General features: G+C 40.2%; 1 protein-coding gene across 1 annotated transcript in view; it reads right to left on the bottom strand.

Annotated features, from left to right (window-relative positions):
• The window catches only part of NLGN1 (neuroligin 1), an 869,488-nt gene extending 854,848 nt beyond the window's left edge, over positions 1–14,640 (bottom strand). Inside the window, exon 1 of the mRNA XM_089675527.1 lies at positions 14,476–14,640. The gene's annotated coding sequence lies outside the window, so the exon portion shown is untranslated. The remainder of the gene's footprint in view (positions 1–14,475) is intronic.
• Between the last annotated feature and the right edge of the window lie 8,174 nt (positions 14,641–22,814).

Genomic DNA, 22,814 nt, shown 5'->3' with positions numbered 1-22,814 from the left:
GGAAATTGGAACACACTAGTGAGCTCAGCAACATAAAAAGGCATGGACAACAACTAAAGACAACAGTGGTGGATGATCGCAGGATCCTCTCTATGGTAAAGAAAAACCCATTCACAACATCCAGACAAGTGAAGGACTCTCCAGGAGGTGGGCGTATAATTGTCAAAGTCTACAATCAAGAGAATACTTCATGAGAGCAAATACAGAGGGTTCACCACAAGGTGCAAACCATTCATAAGCCTGAAGAATAGAAAAGCCAGATTAGACTTTGCCAAAAAACATCTAAAAAAGCCAGACCAGTTTTGGAAAAGCATTCTTTGGACAGATGAAACTAAGATTAATCTGTACCAGAATGACGGGACAAATAAAGTGTGGAGAAGGCTTGGAACAGCTCATGATCCAAAGCACACAACGTCATCTGTAAAACATGGTGGAGGCAGTATGATGGCATGGGCATGCATGACTTCCCATGGCACTGGTTCATTGGTGTTTATTGATGATGTGACAGAAAACAGAAGCAGCCGGATGAATTCTGTAGTGTTTAGAGATATACTGTCAGCCCAGATTCAGCCAAATGCAGCAATGTTGATTGGATGGCTCTTCACAGTACAGATAGACAATTATCTAAAACACACTGCAAAAGCAACCCATGAGCTTTTGAAGGAAAAGAAGTGGAATATTCTGCAATGGCCAAGTCAATGACCTGATATCAACCCAATTGAGCATGCATTTCACTTGCTGAGGGCAAAACTAAAGACAGAAAGACCCACAAACAAAGAACAACTGAAGACAATTGCAGTTATAGCCTGGGAAAGCTACAGAAAGGAGGAAACCTAGTATTTAGTAATGTCCATGGGTTCCAGACTTCAGGCAGTCATTGCCAGTAAAGTATTTTAACAAAATATTAAAAATAAACATTTTATTTATGATTATATTAATTTGTCCAATTAGATTTGAGCCCCTGAAAATGGAGGGACTGTGTATAAAAATGGTTGCAGTTCCTAAAATTTGTACTTGATAGTTATGTTCAACCCCATGAATTAAAGCTGAAAGTCTGCACTGCTAATTCATTTGGATTGTTTCATTTTAATTTATTCTGGTGGTATACAGAGCCAAACGTATGAAAATTGTGCCTGTGTCCAAATATATATGGACCTAACTGTATATACCATAATTTGTAGACTGTATACTGGCCACTAAATCTAAATAATATGTATATATATATATATATATATATATATATATATATATATACATACACACACACACATCAGAATACATTGGCCTACATTTATGCAGAAAGATTATTTACTTGTAAAGTTTCAAAACAGAAACTAAGGGAAACAGTTTTTGTCCTATATATTCTGTCTTTTTTCCTATAATACATATAAAACCTAATGGTGATTAAAAACCACCAAAAAACTATATTTGCATTAAAAATATATAAAACTGATGTAGGTGCAGTGTTGTGTGACAGAGTAATTGTCAGTTAAAATATCACAGTGCTGACAATGGGAAAATGGCTTGGACAGGAAAGTGGTTTAACACATCAGTTCTCAGGTGGTTAAGTAAGTTGTTCCTTGATTGCCTAGCATCCATTAGTAATGTCACCATTACTTTACAAAATATGGTACAAATATATTGCTACATATAACTAAACATATAATAATAAACTAATTACACAAATAATGAATAAAGTTTATTTAAAAAACATCAAGAATCCTGTAGAAAGTGTTCTAGCAATGACTGCCAAACCCATTGGTCTCTATGGAATTCTCTTTTCTAAAGTTAATTTTGTAAGCTGAGAAACCCTGACATGTATTCCAATAAGTGCCTCTTCCTATTAGAGAACAACCTATGTATTTTGGAAGGCCTTTGACCTCTTGTGTAATTTAAAAGTAGCTGAGAGAATTACCAAGGATCCAAATAAAACCTATTGTTTTCAATTGAAATACAAAATATATCAATAAGCTTTCTGCTGATGCAGCACACATACACCAGAGCAATTTTGATTCCCTTGACTCAAACAGCATAATTTTGATATATTTACTGTTAATCAGGTCTCATGGTACACAACTTGTTAGCCCATTCCACATAAATCACGTAAATTATGTCAGCCCAGCTGTATTCATACAGTTAAGTGTTATCAGCAGTTTAGACATAATGTTCAATTTTTTAATCCATTGGGGGCTATTTATCTGAGCTGTAAAATGTATTTCAAGAAAATATGACCCATTAATCATCAGGGGATTACTTGCTTTAGAAAATGATATTATGTGAATTATTAAATTATACACAGCTAAATCATACTATATGTTTTAATACATTATACAATAAACCTAACAAACTACTGTAGATTTAATTAAAATTCCATATAATACACTTAGTGTAATTTTTTAACAAAGATGACAGTATTACTTGAAGCCATTTTACATGGGTGGGGATTAGAAAAAACAAAGCGTTTGTTAACTAGTAGTATATTGTGCTTTACTAACAACATGTGTTACTGATCTACAGGATATCACCCAACTTTTCCTCTAGCTGGAAGCATAGTTGTGGATGTGGCTGGCAAAACACAGAGATACAGCCTATCCACACTAAGATATTAACGTTCCTGTGACTACATGTCAAGGTGAGTGCAGGGGGGAAGAAATCCTCTCTCTTACAATCTGTTCTCTTTTGGAATAAGGAAACAACAAGTAAACTTATACTTTAAGCCAGCCTTTATCAATCAGGGGTCTGTGAAATCCTGTAGTTCCTGCAGAGATTACTAGGGGTTTCTTGAGTGGTGAGAAGTGGTTGATTGGTTATTAAAGATGATTGTGTCTGGTACCAACTTCACTTAGCAGTGGCAATACCACTGGCCACCAATGAAATAGGGCATTCCTTCCACTGGCCACCAATTTAATAGGCTATTCTTTCAACTGACTACCAATGTAAGGAAGTGCTTCTCCATGTTATCTTTAGTGTTTAAAGATAACATTTGTCTTGGTGTAAATGTATGCATAAAAAGATTAACACTAAATGTGAATGCCTTCAAGTGACTCTTATTAGAGACAAACATATTTAAAGGATAGCTTTCAAGCATAGACAAGTGGTAGTGTATACATAAAAAAATAACTGAAGTGAATTATACACTGTTAATAGGCAGTTTTTTTTTCTTTCGTTCCCCATGTACTGTATCTCCATGTGCTCCCCATTCCAGAACATAGGAAAAAAAAGGGAAGAACATATAACAGCTGTTCATTTCACAGTATACTGCTAGCAAAAAAAAGATATAACTGAAAACAGAAAATTTGATTAGTGTTTTACAGAGTGAGTTCCTATTTAATTACAATGTTTCTAATTATGGTCCACTTTGTTTCTTATAAATCAAATCTGCAGCTGTGAGGATGTGTCAACAATAAATTGTCTATACCAACAACTGAAATTCCAATTAACTCTCTGGGGTTGATTTACTAAAGGCAATAGGCTGTTTACTTTGTAAGGAAAGTTCCCCTTTGCATAGTGAAAGCATGGGAAATGCACTTTGCAAAGAATACCCAATCACATGCAACGAAAATGTAAAAATATTTATTTTTTATTGCACATTATTGGATATTAGAAGTCAGCAGAGCTTCACCTTATTCACTGAGTTAAATATAAATTCCCTTGCAAGGTGAAAAGTGGACAGCCTATTTGTGTTTAGTGAATCAACCCCTGTGTATGGTGCAAAATATATTTTAAGTCTACACAGAAAGAATAACATTTATGCAAGCATGAGTTAAAGGCTGTTTCACGTATGTGCAAAATAATGAACATGTTCTTTAGAGTTGCATTACCTGAAAATAGTGCAGGAGTGTGCTAGGTTTTAAATTGAAGGCAGTATGAATTTAATCATGGTAGACAAAGAAAATGTGCGAAGATAGAAAATAAAGAAGAGTTGGGCATTGATGCATGAAAAAAGCATTGCTATTCTTGTCTACAATCACACTGACACTGAACTACCTTGATACCTGTGGATAACCTGAAGATAAATCCCTATAGGCAAAAAGCTTGCATAAGCCCTGCAAACATCTGTAGAAGGAATTCCAGTGAATGCATTGGATTACACTTTATTACTGGAAGTAGATGGATTCTAGTAATATTATTCTTGGATATGTCCTCAGGTGGTATGGATGAAGAAATGTTTTCACTTTACCATTTAGCCTGAATATTGCAACTTTTTACATCATTATGTTTTTCTATTCAAACAGTGTAAGTATCTACATGTGTCCTGATATCAGATATTAGATGGAAAAGCAGCACGAGGAGCCAATCAATTTTTCTGCAGTGTAAGGAGCATGTTGATAGGAAGAAAGAACAGGGGATTAGTGATGAACTAATCATACTGCTGCTTCTCCTTGCAAAGTCCAGTCACAAACTGGTGCAAGGAAAAGATCTATAAGTGCTACTGAACTGCAGCAAATAAAAAGCAGGTCTTCTGCCCTAAATAGGGCTATACTGTGTTGAAGAGCTGTGTAAATCCCATGCAAATGCAGTCTGTTTAGGAACTTCCATTTCTCCAGATTGACATCCACCCTAGGCATTTTGATATTTGCATCATTCCTGCCAAGAGCCAGCCCACTGCTTGCATCAGTGCTGAGGGCTATTGAAAGCAGTACTGAAACAGGGTGCTGTGATGGTTTTAGGAAACTGCTGGCACTGCCCATCAGTCATAATCTGCTTGAACTGCATCGAAAAGCACAGACACCTCACCTCACCTCTTCAGTCTCCTCTCGCATTACTAACCTACTAAGTGACATATCGGCATGGATGTCACTCCACTTCCTCAAACTCAATCTTTCCAAAACTGAGCTCTTAGTATTCCCCCCAGCCCATGCTTCCTTCCCTGACTTCTCCATCAAGATCAATAATACAATCATCAGTCCCTCCCCTCATGCCAAGGTACTAGGTGTAATCCTAGACTCCCATCTGTCCTTTCAGTCCCAAATCCATTCACTGTCCAAATCTTGAAGACTTCACCTCCGCAACATCTCCAAGATACAGCCGTTCTTAACCTCGGAAACCACTATGCAACTTATTCACTCCCTTGTCATATCACGCCTTGACTATTGAAACTCCCCCCTCATTGGCCTACTTCATCACAGGCTATCCCCTCTTCAGTCTATCATGAATGCTGCTGCCAGACTCATCCATCTCACTAACCATTCCATATCTGCTATCCCTCTCTGCCAATCCCTCCACTGGCTTCCCATTGCCCAACGGATAAAATTCAAAACATTAACAATAACATATAAAGCCATTTGTAACTCTGCCCCAAATTACATCACCGATCTTGTCTCTAAATATTACCCAAACCGTACTCTCCGCTCCCCACAAGACCTCCTACTCTCTAGCTCCCTTGTCTCCTCCTCCCATGCTCCTCTACAGGACTTCTCCAGAGCTTCCGCCATCCTCTGGAATTCTCTACCCCAATTTATCAGACTATCGCCTACTCTGCTCAATTTTAGGTGATCTCTGAAAACCTATCTCTTCAGGGAAGCCTATCCTGCCCTCAGCTAATAATGGAATCTTCTACTCTTCCAACCAGTCCATCCCCCACAGGTACTACCTTTTGTACCACTAGCCCCTTCCTCCTAAATTGTAAGCTCCAAGGAGCAGGACCCTCCTATCTCTCTTGTATTGAACTGTATTGTTGCTGTATTGTCTCCCGTTATATTGTAAAGCGCTGAGCAAACTGTTGGCGCTATATAAATCCTGTATAATAATAATAATAATAATATAGTAATGCCATATTAGGGGGGGGGGTCACCAAAACTGGAGCACTCAGAATCCGGAGTAGCTCTGCACAGAAACCATTTCATGATTTAATTATCAAAGCTCAATTGAACATGCTGAAGTTAGAAGCTGATTGGCTTCTATGCACAGCTGCACCAAATTCTAAGCGCTCCAGGTTTGGTACATCTCTTCCATTTGGTATTAAATAAGCCAGGTGATGAACATGGAAAAAGGTTTCATTTAAAATGTTCATTAACATGTAAATAGGTGAGGGAAGAAGGAACCAGGGAAAAATACCAGCAGATTAAACTACAATTTTAAAAATATGACAAATATTTTTTTTAATGATTGTCCATACCCAGATCAATCACAAATCACTGCCTGTATGATCACCATAAAGGTTACGTCACATGAGCGATTCTGATGTTGGTGACTATTGAGGAGGTTTCTGAGTTTATTGGACCATTGCCATGCTATATCAGTCATTTAACCACATCCCACCTGCCATATAAGGAAATGGGCAGTTGCTCTCTCATTCTTGGAGGACGTCAATGACGACCTCCCACTCTAACTGCGCATGCGCGCCCCGGCAATAAGTGGTGCGCTGTGTCCCTGGGACACAGCAGATCACTGATCACAGTAAAGAGAACTCTATCATGTGATCATCTGTGTCCAATCACAGCTAATCTCATGTAAACAAGTTACCGGCAGTCCTCTTCTCCCACTGACAGCGCTTGAGGAAAGGAGGAAAGCCAGTAATTGGCATTCCTCAGGGGGGAAATCTACACTGATCATCAGGGCACTGATGATCAGCGCTCTGATGATCAGTGCAGCCCCATCAGTGTCACCTGTCAGTGCCCATCAATGCCACCTGTCAGTGCCCATCAGTGTCACAAGCCAGTTCCCATCAGGGCACATCAATGACACATATCAGTGCATACCAGTGCACATCAATGACACATATCAGTGCCCATCAGAGCTGCCTTTCAGTGCCATATATGAGTGCTGCCTTTCAGTGCCCATCAGTGATATCTGTCAATGCCCATCAGTGCCACCTACCAGTGCCTCTTCGTCAGTGCTGCCTATCAGTGTCCATCAGTGCAGCCTATCAGTGCCCATCAGTGCAGCCTTATTAGCGCACATCAGTGAAGGAGAAAAATCACTTATTTACAAATTTTATAACAGGAACTAAAGGACATTGTGCAGTCAGATTGTAAATTGTGTGGTTAGAAATGTACTGATTCACAGAGCAAATGGCAGACCTTTTCATATAAAATGCACATTCTTGCCCCAGCACTTCCAATTCCCTCAGAAACAGGTGACACAGCTTGGATACTATCATAAATTAATCTAATGTCCAAAAAATAGAATTATGTCTCAAGTAATTTTAATTAGGAGAGCCATATTTTTAAAATGGTCCATGATTCAAGACCTGTAAAAGATTATTGATTAAGATTTTGATGAAGTTCCGAACTCCTTGGTATTTGGCAATGGCTCCTTGTTCTACTTGCCCACCCCATATAATAATGCTGCTCTGAAGAGGATCAATACATTCCAATTCCTTGACATAAAACATTTTTTGGATTTAACTATTTCATCTTATCTAACAGCAAGAAAGAGATAAATAACGGTGGATGGATCGTGTCTTTTCAACATTTGCATTTTTGTTCTCCAGCTAAATGAGGCAAAAGGGTCTTCAAACGCAACCACAATAAATTAATTAAAATTAATTGAAACATAAATGAAATGACATCAAACTGGCTTCATGTGAGACAGCTCTGTAGAAAGTCACCGCCTGAATACAATGTGTGTGCTGACTCTGACTTCAATTCAATAGCTTTGTGTCATTTTGCTTTCTTTCACCCACCCCTCCTAACAGAAACATTTCCTCTAGTCCTAATTATGCTTCTTCTTTTTATAACCGCTGCATCTGGCAATCCTTTTCTCAGTCTATTTCACTTGTGTCTGAGCTCCTGATGCCTGCTCTTTCCATCTCTCCAAATGCTGAGAATCTCAGGCAAGCAAAGAACCTCAGAGGAACCAAAAAGAAGCAATAAATTGCTCTTTCTCCTACTGCATAGCAATACTGTTTCCATATCTTTTAACACGGATGTTTATTGCAGTTGCAAAAAAGAGGCCAAGTAGAGAAAGTAGAAAAAAAAATTTCTGAGAATATTAAAAAATAAGCATAAAAACGTATGTCACCACAAATAATAATACATTTACTCTACAGATGACCCATGCCATAGTCTAACATCATGTGAGTTGTAAGGAAATATTGCAAGAAGCAAAATGGACTAGGTTTTTACAGCTTGTATATATTTAAAGCCATATAAATCTTTGGTCTTATGTTAGATATAGGTTTCATCTATATTTTGGGCTATCATTGATGTTTAAAAAAATGTGTAGCCAAAATAAGGAAAATCAGCACAAGGGACATATCTTACAGCTAGTGAATAGAGGGGTTGAATCTATCAAGCATCTGCCCATCCAGCCAATAACAAAGATGTCTATACTTACCTGCTATGTGCAGTGATTTTGCACAGAGCAAGCCAGATCCTCCTCTTCTCGGGTACCACACCAGCATTCCTGGCTCCTCCCTTCTGTTGGGTGCCCCCCCAGCAAGCAATTTGCTATGGGGGCACCTGAGAATGCGCAGTCCCCAGCCGCTGCTCTGTGTGTCCATTCACACATGGAGCCACTGCTTAGCTCCGCCTCCTCTCTCTTCTCATTGGACCACTGGCTGTGATTGACAGCAGTGGGAGCCAATGGAGGAGAAGCAGTCCTGGGATAGCCGAGACTCCAGTGCACATTGCAGGATCGAGAAGGGGCTTAGGTAAGTTTTAGGGGGTTGGGGGGATGCTGCACGGAGGAGGTTTTTTACCTTCATGCACAGAATGCCTTTACAACCACTTTAAAATGAATTTTACATGTGCTAATCTTCATTGCTTTCTGAAAACCCCACACTTGTGAGCCACAACCTCAAGCATTGCATGCAGAGCAGTGCCATTCACTTGAATGGGTTATGTTTGACAGGGGTATAAATCCTGCTTTTGCCTCCATGGCATCACGGCCATAGCATGTGTACACCCCCAGATACTTCCTCTGGGAAGCTAAAGGGGTAGTGGTGGGTGGGTGATAATAAAATGCAGCTCAACCTCCAAATTTTACCGCCCACCAACCTCACCAGTGAATGAGTCCTAAGGGAACGGGGGGAGTCCTGTTAGGTAGGCTGTATTGGGCCCATTCTTTTCTAACAGCAGCCCTTGATATGATGGCTGCATTCGTTTTTTTTTTTTTTTTAAAGCATTTTTACTTTATTTTAACATGGTGATCCTTCCAGGAAATTTGGTATTTTCAACTTCCTTTAACAGAGCAAGCTGTCCAGAAAAAGTGGCAGTTAGAGAGTTGAGAGATGGATGTATTTTTGATCATTACTAATGGTGAACTGTACCATTCATTACCATCACTTTTTTAGTTCCGTGCACATTGGTACATGTAAAGTGGTTCTGAACCTAAACCATTACCTGCATTAAGATAAAAAACACCCCTACCTGTCCTAGCCTTCTTCCATTCATAAACACTTACCTGAATACTCTATTTATCCAGAACTGTGCCTGGCTGCAGGTTTCTTTTCTCCACTCTTCCTGCTCTCACAGCACAGACTGAGAACAGTGAGAGCCATTGGTTCCTGCTGCTGTCAGTCAAATCTTGTGAGGAGTGGGGTGTGGCTGAGCCATGCTGTATATGTCTATGGAGGCACATAGCCTGGCTCAGGAGCATGCCTGCATGGGTGCCACATAGAACAAATGTAAAATGTAACATTTACATAAATTGCTTTCTAGTTAAATTTATAAATAAAGTTATAATAACTCAAAATTTGTAAATGCATTATAGCTTTCACTTATATACCAGTAGTTGATGGCACTATCAACACTTTACCCTCCACCATGAAGTACAGTATAGAAAAGATGTCTTGCATGCTGCAGTGCCAATTTTTTTTACGACTGCACTTGGGAAACATGAAACATGTCTGGCTCTCGTGTTCCAAGAACACAGATATAACACTGGCTATTACTGAGTTTCTGGAATTTGACAGTTGAATTAGAGGAGACAGAGCTGGGAGGAGTGGGGCTTAAACACAATTGCAGTGGAATTAAAGTGAGCATAGTTTTGGATGGATTTTTGCTGTATCACACAAATGTGCATAGCATACTTGCACATTATGGCACACTTACCTCCCAAAGTGCTTCCACAATATGACTACCTATTGCCACAGATAACATCTTCCCTTGGTCGTTTTCTGCTAGGTTCAGCATCTACAGCCATGTTTATTTGCTGGCTTGGTATGATGTAACTCCTCCACATGAAATTTAAAAGATAAGTTCACCTTTTTAAAAATGTTTTTGCAGGTAAAAAATGTATTCCTTTTTTTTACCTTGAAGCCTGTAATTATTGCACCTGTGATCAGCAGATCGAGGGTGCCATGCAGGACTCCTGCAGACTTGTCAGTGTGTCTGTCTGCTCATATTTTGTACAGGCAAGCAGATAGACACTGACAGGAAGAAAGAATTAACTACTACAGCACTCAACACGGCCATGATAGTTCATTGAGAACTACAATCCAACAGCTGCAAAGGTTGTCAGTACTTGTAGTTTCCCATTTACAGAACTCTGTGAATGAATAATGACGCTGGGAAGACAGAGCCCCACACAGCCGTATTGTTTTTTAAATAGTGGCAGCTAGTGGGGGGAGAAGATCCCTCGTTATCTGTCACTAGATGCAGAGGAGCGGGTGGCGGCTGCAAGAGTGGGAACATATTACATGTTCCACCCTAAAAATGGGTAGAACATGTAACATGTTTCCAAAGGTGAACTTATCCTTTAATTAGTCCTCACCACCCTATACCAGAAATACTGCTACAGGATGACACGGGTGCACAAAATCATGTATATATATTTATATATGTGATTTTGCAGTTCTGGGTAGGGGGAATGCATGCACCCATTCGCGGCTGGTGATTACTCGCTGGAAGCTGGTGATCACAGAGTATCTCCGACGGGGGAGAGACCTTTATGTAAACAATACAGATCTCTCGCCCATCAGCTCCTGCACACTGCTTTGTATGGCTCTGCATAGCAGAGCCATACAAAGCAGTGTGCTTACAGTGAAGCACACATACAGCCCCCACAGTGAAACAGCGCACAGTTAACCCTTTGATCGCCCCACATGTTAACCCCTTCCTGCCCAGTGCCATTAGTACAGTGTCAGTGATTTTTATTAGCACTGATCACTGTATTGGTGTCACTGGGGATGTCAATGACACCAAGTCAGTTCCCCCCAGCATCAGAATACCCACCCTAGTCCCACAGTCCCGCTGTAAGTTGCTGATCACCAACATTACTAGTAACAAAAAAAAAATCCAGTATACAGTATATACTGCCATTTGTAAACACAATAACTTTCACATAAACCAATTAATTTACACATATTGTAATTTTTTTGTAGCAAAGACAGCAGAATACATTTTGGCTTAAATTTAAAGTGAAATTCGATTTTTAAAAAAATTTTACTGGACATGTTTAATAGCAAAAAGTCAAAAATATTGTTTTTTTTTCTCAAAATTGTGGGTCTTTTTTTGTTTATAGCACAAAAAGAAAAAGAAAAATGCACAGGCGATCAAATACCACCACAAGAAAGCTCTATTTGTGGCAAAAAAAGGACGTAAATTTTATTTGGATGCAGCATTGCATGACTGCGCAATTGTCAATTAAAGTAACGCAGCGCCATATCGCAAAACATGGCCTGGTCAGGAAGGTTGGTAAATCCTCTGGAGGGCAAGTGGGTAAGAAGAGATGAGCACATGTATACAACCTGAAAGTTAGGACCTATGGCCTCCACCAAACACAAAGCAGCACATGTAGACAAACGTGTACTTGCAAGCATGACTGAGTGCCTTCACGTCACCACCATCCACTTTGATGGATTTGACAGGTTTACTTTAATGATTGTCAATAAGTCATTGGATTCACACTCACACTGAGCATGTTTTTAATTATTTACAAAAACAGTCTAATGAGTTAAAACGACTCAACCAAAATTGTGCAGTCTTTCTAGTAATGGATAAAAGGAAGGCCATATTTTCAGTGGTATGTTTAGTAACTGTACATGGGCTCCAGTGATAAAATCAGCCATACTTTGAACACACCATCACTGAAATTGCAGAAGTGGTGTAGTAATGTTTTACTGTGTAATGGGAACCACCAAAGGCTAATGGTCTATAAACAGTAAGGGGGAGAAATGATATTGACTATACCCAGTCAGAATAGTATACTTTTTAGGCATAATATTCTTCAAAGCATGACTAAGGTAAGCACATTACAAATCCAATAAAAAAAGAAAATGATGAATGAGATGGAGAACCTGGCCTTCCCACAGACACAACGTGACAACAGTTTGATGAACTAGTGTGCAATGTCTACAGAAAAGGTCAAACCACAAGCAATACTACAGGGCTTTATGGCTATGCTTTTATTTACCTATTACAGTATCATCGCATTTCATTATTTACACTTTCAGCAGAGAAATGGAAAAGCTTCATAGTTTTTTAGATGGGTAAATGCACCACTTTTGCCTCAATTATGGAATGGAAATACTTTGATAAATTACACTGCAAACTGCAGAATCAGCTTCCCAAACAGCTGCATCCTGTTGGAAGTAAACAAGTGAATGTGAAAAGATGTTCTGTATTGAGCAGAGGTATTCAACAGACTGAGCCATACTGCCTTCACCATTCAGCTAAGTAAATTCATTAACCAGGAAATCATTTCCCTAGTTCTATACAAATGACAAGACATACTTCAGTACATAACCTCTACAGTACATTTGTATAGGGAGGATCATTGTATTCATTCATTATAATTAAAAAAAAACTTATATAGCAAAGCTCCCATGTAGTATTCTTGGTTTCTAAGGTTTTTTTTTATTATTTAATTTCTAAATTTCCATAGCTACCACTGTTTGATATACCCTGATAAAGCTGGAAAATGGAAGTATATATTAAAGTCCAATAAAGTGATATCAGTGACACTGAAGACAATGTGGAATTTCCAAAGTAGGGGGTATATTTATATTGAAAAAAAAAACAGAAAAGTGCAAATACATTTAATTTTATATGTTAGCATTACAGAAGCTAAACAACACACTATGCAAACAAATGTATTTAGTTATTAGTTTATATTACATTAAGACTCTTGTGCTCTTAGGGCACACAAGTATTGTACAGTTGTGCAGGAATATAGCGCATTTTGTCAATGTACGATTCACTGGTTAATGGTCATGGTTTGTCATGTTATATGTTTTACTTTGCATGCACCCAGGTTTTACTCTACTACTTTACATCTTTTTACATAGAAGTAATCACAAATAATTGTTACATTTAGGTAATATTTCTATGCATTATATATCCCAAACACATGGAAAGAACTCTATACAGTAAATATATAATAGTTAAATGATTCCATAAATGTTGACTCCTACTTTCACAAAGTTATTTTTTAAAAGACACTTGTATGATTAACCATTCAAACATTAGTTATTTTCCAGCATGTAGCAGACATTGTGTCACATGTAAGAGGTCAGAGCAGCAAATGGCCAGCATTGTGTAATTCATATATCTCAATGAGATCACACTACGTATTATTTCCCTCCTACATCATGCTTGGTGCTCTCATACTCTCCTCCACACTTTCAATTGCTTGCCTGCAGAATACCCAAGTGTTCCATAGACATGAATTTAACATCTTGAGTAGAAAAGAGTTAAGTTGACAAACTGTCAGGACAAAAACCCTGAAGATATGAGCTGAATACGAAATTCCCAATATAGACCATCAGTATGAATTTGTATAAGGAGTCAATTAACTCTTCCACTCCTAGCAAATAATAACCCCAATGGAGTTTCACGTTTTTGCTTATACGCCAGCATTTTAAGAAAACATTCATGGTATATGTATAAGGAAAGAACAGATTGTAGTACTAGAAAGGAAATAGCAGCATCTAGCAGTTATCTAAAACAATAGATGGCAGGGAAGGCTAGTTCATGTGGTGTATTACCAGGGATGAACAAGAATACAGCATGGTTTAGCTATAAGGAAGCCACATTCGCTGACATAACTTGCCCTTGCTTGACTTGTACTTAGCAGGCACCAAATGCTTTGCACATATGTCTAAATTCTTCACATAAATGTTTCTGAGTAAGACATACTGTACCAGCCTTATGCTCCATGTGCTTAACTAGCCAGCTATTGACTATACAGTACATAAGCCTAAGAGCTATCCACATACACACAATATGGAAAGACATCCATCAAATGGTATATGTATCAAAGAATATCTAGAAGATCATGCTTTTAAGTATGTTACTTTGAGTTTCAACACAAATGGTCCTGATGTAAATGTAAAAGCTCTACGATTTAATGGCATTCAGTACGAAGACTTTAGCATGCTGTGTATTAATTATCTTTCGCATGCACGTGATAATCCCTATTATACTTTGAAGCATATTGATTCATTAAAAGCAAGTCTCTGGACAATTGTTAAATGTAATGAAACAATTAAATGACCGTGGAATACAGAGAACAGACAAAAGTTATTTATAGCATTGTCAATGAGGCTGTAGAGGAATTCAGCACAGCAGCACCTTACATCTGCCTTACCTTGTACACGTCCAGGATAAGCAATCATAAATACTTGACTTAGCCTAATAAAAGGCTGGAAGGATGCTGAATCGAAGCATTTTGCAGTACCTTCACTTCAAATGAATAAAGGCTTTGTTGTTAAGGAAGCATCAGTAGCCAGCAGCTCCAGCAAGACTCCTTTTTTTTTTTACAATCACAGCCAAAAAATAAAGATAAATCCAAAAAGCAATCTAAAAAAATATCAGAAAACAACTTAAGCGTGCCAAAAGCCAAAATCCACAGATTCCAAGACTGCTTAATAAGAGAGAAATCCCAGGGAGAGAAAAGTGGAGGGGGTGAGAGGGAAAAGCTCTGAATATATGCCTAGAATAGCTATCAGAATGAACAGGTCTGCCAGTGGCTCTTGTCTCAACATCCAGGAGCAGCAGCAAACGCCTCCGTGCCCATATATGGCTTCTGCAGCAGTTTACTTGGCTCTGTGTAGTATTAGGACCCAGAGGTGGCTCCAGACACTTACCAAAGGGGGGGGGGACGTTGCAACTTTAATGGGTGTGCAATCTGGAAGAAAAAAAGGAAAATACTGTATAATGTGCTCTGCAGGATCAAGAAGTGTTTTAGCTAGTAGAATAGATGGGGAGGGGAATTTGTAGGTGTGGTTGATGATGTCAGGTGGGAGCTGAGAGTAGTTTCATCCTCATATTGTACCTGATTCCTCCTGTCCCCTTAGCTCCACACTATTGCTTTTTATAGCAGGTGTAATCAGTGTTGCATTGGGCCACTTGGACCCCATGAAAGGAGATGAAACTGAGGGCATGTCCAGCAAGCTGTGATGAAATGGGGTGTGGCTTAATGTAAAGGGGTCATGGTTATATTGACATTGTTTAACCACTTTCCCTCCAGAGGATTTACCCCCCTTCCTGACTAGACCATTTTTTTCGATACAGTGCTGCGTTACTTTAACTGACAATTGCATGGTCATGCAACGCTGTACATAAATGAAATGTACGTCCTTGCTTTCCCTCAAATGGAGCTTTCTTTCGGTGGTATTTGTTGCACTATAAATGAAAAAAAGACTGACAATTTTGAAAAATAAAAAACAATATTTTTTACTTTTTGCTGTAAAGAATATCCAGTAAAAAAAATGTAAAAATCTAATTTCTTCATAAATTTTGGCCAAAATGTATTCTGCTACATCTTTGGTCTAAAAAATCAGAATACATGTAAATTTAATGGATTACGTGAAAGTTATAGCGTCTACAAATGGCAGTATATATACTGGAATTTTTATTTTTCATGTTTAATACTAGTAATGGTGGCAATCAGTGACTTATAGCGGGACTGCTGTGGGCATTCTGACACTAGGGGAGAACTAACTAACTGCCACTGACATCCCCAGTGACATTAATACAGTGATCAGTGCTAATAAAAAGCACTGACACTATACTAATGATACTGGGCAGGAAGGGGTTAACATCTGGGGCGATCAATGGGTTAACTATGTGATGTGTGCTGTGTTTTACTAGGGAAACATGCTGCTTTGTATTTCTCTGCTGTGCAGAGCAATACACAGCAGCATGATACTGCTGGCAGGAGAGAGACCTGTGTTGTTTACACAAAGGTCTCTCCCTAGTCAGTGATACGCGGCGATCTCCGGGTACCAGCAGGGAATCTCCGGCTGGGACCCGCTAATCGGTGTCTTTAGCCACCAATGGAAATGCAAATCACGCATATATACTGCTATAGTATTTCTGCTATAGGGCGACGGGGAAGTGATTAATAGCAATGATTTATTTTTATTCCACACTGAAAAGAATGATCAGTTTAACACTTCAGCCTGTAACACCACTTCGTTTCCAGACCATTTTTAAATTTTCAGTGCTCTGATTATTTGGCTGACAATTACTTAGTGATGCAATATAGTGCCACAATTAATTATATATATTTTAAGACTGATAGAGATTTATTTTGTTTGTATTTAATAACCACCAGGTTTTTTTGGGTTTTTTTGGGGAGGGTGACATCCTCCCAGAACTGTGCCCCCTGGGCACCCCCTACGGCGTGCACCTGCCGCTCTCTGTGATCCCTGTGTCCTTCGGACACAACTGATCACATGACATGGTAAAGGGCCAATCACAGCTGCCTTTTACCACATGAACAGCTGTGTCCAATCACAGCCAATCACGATGTAAACACACTTGCTGGTTATTGGCAGTACTTTCCTCACACTGTGAAAGCGTGAGGAAAGTACTGCCAATAGCCAGCAAGTGTTAAAGTAGACATCTGATTATAAGTGCAGCCCCAAAAGTGCCCATCAGTGCTGCCTATAGATGCCAACCAGTGCCCATCACTTACAGTATGTCAAACTGTGCCCAGCAGTGCTGCCAACCTGTGTCCAGCAGTGCTGCCAATTTGTGTCCAGCAGTGCCGCCTGTGACGATCGCGGTGTCAGACCCCAGCCCTTCTCACCAAACTCGTGACCGAAGGACTAGCCAATCTAAAACCATGCTGTCACGTATGTAACAATGCCACGCCCAGCTGCACCCTACACAAAGATTTTCCAGCTAATGGACCACAATCTTTGTGTCTGCAGCCTGGGAGCGATTGTTACTGGGTCAGGTTAATTACGCAATTAACCCTTCACACTGCCACCACTTCCTTTCTGTGCAGAGAAAGAGGAAACTCGGCAATATCAGCAATACACTATGATGTTTGCATAAGCATCTGTATACCACTGTCACCGCAGGCAGAGATATACGGAAGTGTAAAACACACACATTAGCGCTCTTCAGAGGCAGGGATTCTTAGTTTGCCTTAAAAAGCTTTAGAAATAGTTCAACACTTTCAAAAAGTAAGATTTATTACTAAAAGATCAAAAGGGTGCAATAAAAATATTTACAGAAAAAGATGTAGCCAATATATACATATATTATTATTATTATACAGTATTTATATAGCGCCAAAGGGTATGCTCAGCGCTGTACAGTAGCAAGGGGGACATAACATGAGACAAGACAGTAACAATACACTACACGAGGGGTTCGAGGGCCCTGCTCTTTTGAGCTTACAATCTAGGAGGGAGGGGAAGGTGGCACAGGAGGGGATGGCTGCGGGGAATGGAGTGGTGGGTGGAGTGGAGGAGGTTAGTTGTTAGGTTAGGTCGGGTGTTAGGTGAGGTTGGGGTAGGCTTCCCTGAGGAGGAGGGTTTTCAGGGTGCGCCTGAAGGTGAGGAGGGTAGGTGACAGTCTGATGGATTGGGGTAGGGAGTTCCAGAGGATGGGGGAAGTCCTGGAGAAGTCCTGCAATCGGGTGTGGGAGGAGGAGACCAGGGAGCTAGAGAGCAGGAGGTCCTGTGAGGAGCGGAGGGCACGGGTAGGGTAGTATCTGGGTATCAGGTCAGTTATGTAGTTCGGGGCGGCATTGTGAATGGACTTGTAGGTAAGGGTTAGCAGCTTGAACTTGATGCGTTGGGCAATCGGGAGCCAGTGAAGGGATTGGCAGAGGGGGAGGCAGATGTGGAGCGCTTGGTGAGGTGGATGAGTCTGGCCGCTGAGTTTAGGATCGACTGGAGTGGGGATAGCATTCGTTTGGGTAGGCCAGTGAGAAGGAAGTTGCAGTAGTCCAGGCGTGAGATGATGAGGGAGTGTACGAGTTGTTTGGTGGTGTCTGGGGTGAGGAATGTGCGTATCTTGGAGATGTTGTGGAGGTGGAGCCTGCAAGATCTAGATAGCAGTTGGATGTGGGGTAGGAAGGAGAGGTGGGAGTCCAAGGTGACACCCAGGACTTTGGCGTGTGGGGTGGGAGATATGGTGGCATTGTTAGTAGTTATGGAGAGGATGGGGGGGATCATATAAATATACAGAGAGCAATAACACAGCAAAGAGATAACAGAAAGGAATTTAGAGAGATAAAGTACTTGCCGTCAGCCTTGGTTTAAGCAGATCAAGTTTCCTGAGCAAAAGGGCTTTTATCTCCCGAAGTTAGTTCTGATGTCAAAAGGGAGAATCTTCAACTTAGCTCAACTCAGCTTAGCTTAGCTTTTTCTAGGAACTCAGCAGGGTGTCTCATTAAAGCAGAGAACCAATTGCCTCATTTGAGGAGGGGTGTTGGGGCAGAGACCCAAGCTAGAACCAAAAACCCTCCCAGTTGATATTGTTCATAACTTACTCTCGGTGCGTTTAACATTCCACCCATGGGTAGATTAATACGCAGAATCATTTGCTGAACGTCTAGGTATGAAATATGACATACCTGTTGTGACGGGGTCTCTGCTTGTGTCTTACTATGACCCTGGGAGGAGCTGGCTGCTAAACTGGTGGACGCTGGAGGAGGAAGATATTTTCTAGAGAGTGATCCACACTGATAGGATCGTGTGATCCTGAAAGCGTGCTAGCCCCTTGGGGTCTAAGGAAGGAGGTGAGGGGGCATTTTGGCTGTTAAGGATTGTCACGTGTGCATCATGTATACTGCACATAATTTTGCATGAAGAGTGGAGTGCGAAGTTCATCATTAAGCACAGCATCATCAGTATTGTTATTAACTTTGGACTTTTCTCGTATTTGAACTATCGTTTATTCCTTTGTGCACTTTTTGTGTGGCACTGTTTATTATTAGTATATATGTTATTATAGTATATATTACTTTATTTTCACGTTTTTGCACGAGATATTCCCCATGAGGGAATACATGCATGACACTGTATATGTATTGAGTATTTTGGATTTATTTTGGGGATTGAGTATATATTGTATTACGGTTCTATTAGATACTAATTAGCGCTGCACTCATAATTTTTGCACTGTTTATTCACTTATTTTGGGTATAAGCTTAGTGTCAGCAGCTTATGGTTATAGGGTAGGAGTCCTTGTGAGCGCAGGAGGTTTTTTGTAATTATCACTGATGAGGCTGCACTGATATGCAGCACTGAGGGGCATTGGTAGGCAACAGTGATGGAGATTTATAGTTGGCACTGATGGGCACTGATAGGTGGTACTGATGGGCATTGATAGGCAGCACTGATGGACACTGACAGGTGCAACTGATGGGCACTGACAGCCAGCACTGATGGTCACTGATAGCCAGCACCGATGGGCACTGATAGCCAGCACTGATGGGCACTGACAGCTAGCACTGATGGGCACCAATAACCAGCACTGATGGGCACTGACAGCCAGCACTGAGAAGGCACTGATAACCAGCACTGATGGGTACTGATAGCCAGCACAGATGGGAACTGACAGCCAGCACTGATGGACACTGATATAAAGCACTGATGGGCACTGAAAGGGCTACACTGATCATCAGGGCTCCTATTTACTTCTAAGCTTCTAATGTTGGCCCTGAAATGCCAGGATAGTACATGCAGCCCCCCAAATGGCCCCTTTTTGGAAAGTAGGCACTCCAAGGTATGTGCTAAGAGACATGGTGAGTATTTTTCAGATCTCATTTGCTGCCACAAATTTTTAAAAAATGAAGAAAGAAAACAAAAATGTATTTTTTCTTTTTCAAAACCCTGTGACAAAAAAAATATGTATGAAAAATACTTACCAGGTCTCTTATCAAATTCCTTGGGGTGTCTACTTTCCAAAAAGGGGTCATTGGGGGAGAAGTGTTTATACCATCCTGGCATTTTAATGCCTCCAAAATTGTGATAGGTAGTGAGAAAGTGACATGAGGAAATATCCCTTTGAAAGTCTGCAGGTGGTCATTGGATTTTGGGAGCCTGTATGTGGCTAGGCTGCCAAAAAGTCTCTCACACGTGGTATCCCCATACTCAGGAGAAGTATCAGAATGTGTTTTGGGGTGTTATTCCACATATACCAATGGCATGTATGAGCAATATATAAGTGACAATTTTGTGTAAAAAAAATAACTAGTCATTTTCCAAACATTTGTGGCAAAAAATAAAATCTTCCATGGACTCAACATGCCTCACAGCAATTTCCTTGGGGTGTCTACTTTCCAGTAAGGGGTAATTTTGGGGTGTTTTTACTGCCCTGGCATTTTAGCACCTCAATAAATGTGATAGGAAGTCAGAAAGTAAAAGCTGCGTAAATTCTAATATATATACCATAGTTTGTAGAAGCTATAACTTTCACACAAACGAATTAATATACACATATTGGTATTTTTTTTTACCAAATACATGTAGCAGAATACATTTTGGCCTTAATTTCTGACCGAATTTGGGTTTATTGGATATTTTTTATAGCAGAAAGTAGCAAATATTATTTTTTTCCAAAATGTTTTTGTTCCAAAACACTGCTGATGAAATACCACTAAAAGAAAGCTCTATTTATGTGAAAAAAGGACATCAATTACTTGGGTACAGCGTAGCATGACCATGCAATTACCAGTGGAAATAGACAATGCCAAATAGCAAAAAATGGCCAAGTCAGGAAGGGGAAAAAACCTTCCGGGGCTGGAGTGGTTAAAGAATGCTTTAAAGAGGAACTTCAGTCTCTTTTACCTTTGGCCTTTCCATCCCTCTGAATCTGTCATCTTTGTAAGGTCTGCACCTGGCCTTCAGGTTCTGAAGGTGTGATACAGCAAATGTGCATGCACAGGAGCATTTATATGCATGCACAGACACAGTGAGGTTTTGGAACACACTGCATACACAGTTGTGTCTCAGATGTTCTACTTGGACCCAAAGCTCTTTGGCAAATTTGCACCCACGCGGAATCTGGGGGAGGTGGGCTGGGGTGAATGTTTAGACTAGGCAAGAAACACAGAGCTGCTGCATTAGTTAGTAAAAAAAATAAAAATAATAATATGCAAATGTGAGAGAGGTAGGGGGAAGGGTAAATATATATTTTTTTAGGGTGAAGGTTTGCTTTAAGAACATTTTTAGTATTTTTGTCCAAATTTCCAAACATCACAACCCAGGTAAATGATACAAGGGGGCGTGGAAGGATTTTTGAGATGTTAATATGTCACATATAGAGCAATAGTCAATATACAGTATTTCCCCAAAAAATTACTTTTATTTACAATTTCACATAAAATTTGACGTCCTATAATTTTGTAGCACCTTCCTAATTTAGAGTAGGCTCCTAGGTAAATTTAGTTCAGCTCCTCTATACACAGTGGAGCAGGGGTTGATTACTTAAGGCTGTTCAGGGTTTCACACACTGCTGCTCTGATACACAGTGGAAGGAAGGACAGAGTATGCAGCCTGAATATTTATGGGATTCTAGCTAATACCTGGGGAGTTTTAACCAGAAAGCGGAGAAAGCCCATAAGTAGTCAGAGGTTTGAGCAGCAGGAACATTGTTCCAGGGTCCAGTCCTGCATGAGGAGACCCCTGTGCAGGGGTTCTGCTCCCTGGGGCAGCAGTCTTGGAGAAAGTCAGCTTGAAGACACAGAGGTCCCAGCTAGGCTTAACTGGGGGCCCTATTTACAAGTCCTAGTTTAGGGTTCCAGTCAGTCAGGAGAAAGCTCATAGGAGAGAGCCAGCAGGGAGTTGTGGGAGACAGCCCAAGTTGTCCAGAAGCAATATGAGTCTACATCTTCCTCACTAGGAAAAACCTGGTGGGTATCTGCAGGAGGAAATCGATGATCCTGTGGCTAAATATAAGACCCCAGTTCTGCAGAGTGTGACAGTATGGTGCTTTGAAACTCTGGAAGAAGTACAGGTCACAGTCAGCCTAGAGATCCCGTGGGACATTTCTTTTGCAAGTGCAGTACAACCAGGAGTTGTGCAGTGCAGCCAGAGGTTGAGAAGTCCTCAAGTTATACAGTTTTGCAGTTTTGGGGTATCCCACGACCCCCATCCCTATTCAAGTTGATCATTCCCAAATAGAAAAACACAAAAAGAATCCCTTAGACTGATCTTTTGAGCTAGAGGAAGGATGTCGCAAATGCTGTGTGCCTGGCTGTGGGTGCTTTAAGGGGAGAAATAGGGCCAAATTTAGCAGCTCCTGTGGGGGAGGGGGTTCACGTTAAAAGTTTATAAACTGTTCAATAAAAATACACGCTCACATATAATCTAGTATGACACAATATTCTTACATATATATGGTTTACACTTGGTAGCCTTGATTTGGGGAATGATATCTTATCTTGTTCACTCCATAGAACCCTCCTTTAGAAATGTATTGCAGGATCCCATTTCACTATATCTCCTGCATTCCCACAGTGATTCATTTGAGCCCATGCAGGATGTCACAGTCCTGCACATCAAATACTTAAGCAACAAAGACAAGCTGCATGACCTATGAAACAGAATTATTATTATAATTTTCATGATTTATTAATATTTGTATAATTGTAGATCATATTCCCATGCTATCTGAAGAAGTAGAGTTCATCTGTGAAACACATAACAGACAGTGCCACCATCTTATCTTTAAACTTCA

Source organism: Staurois parvus, unplaced genomic scaffold, assembly GCF_062004578.1.
Source record: "Staurois parvus isolate SC_StPar_1 unplaced genomic scaffold, SC_StPar_1.0 ptg000155l, whole genome shotgun sequence".
In the NCBI taxonomy this organism is placed as follows: Eukaryota; Metazoa; Chordata; class Amphibia; order Anura; family Ranidae; genus Staurois; species Staurois parvus.
The sequence above is the reverse complement of the archived record's forward strand: the minus strand, read 5'-3'. Positions and strand labels throughout refer to the sequence as shown.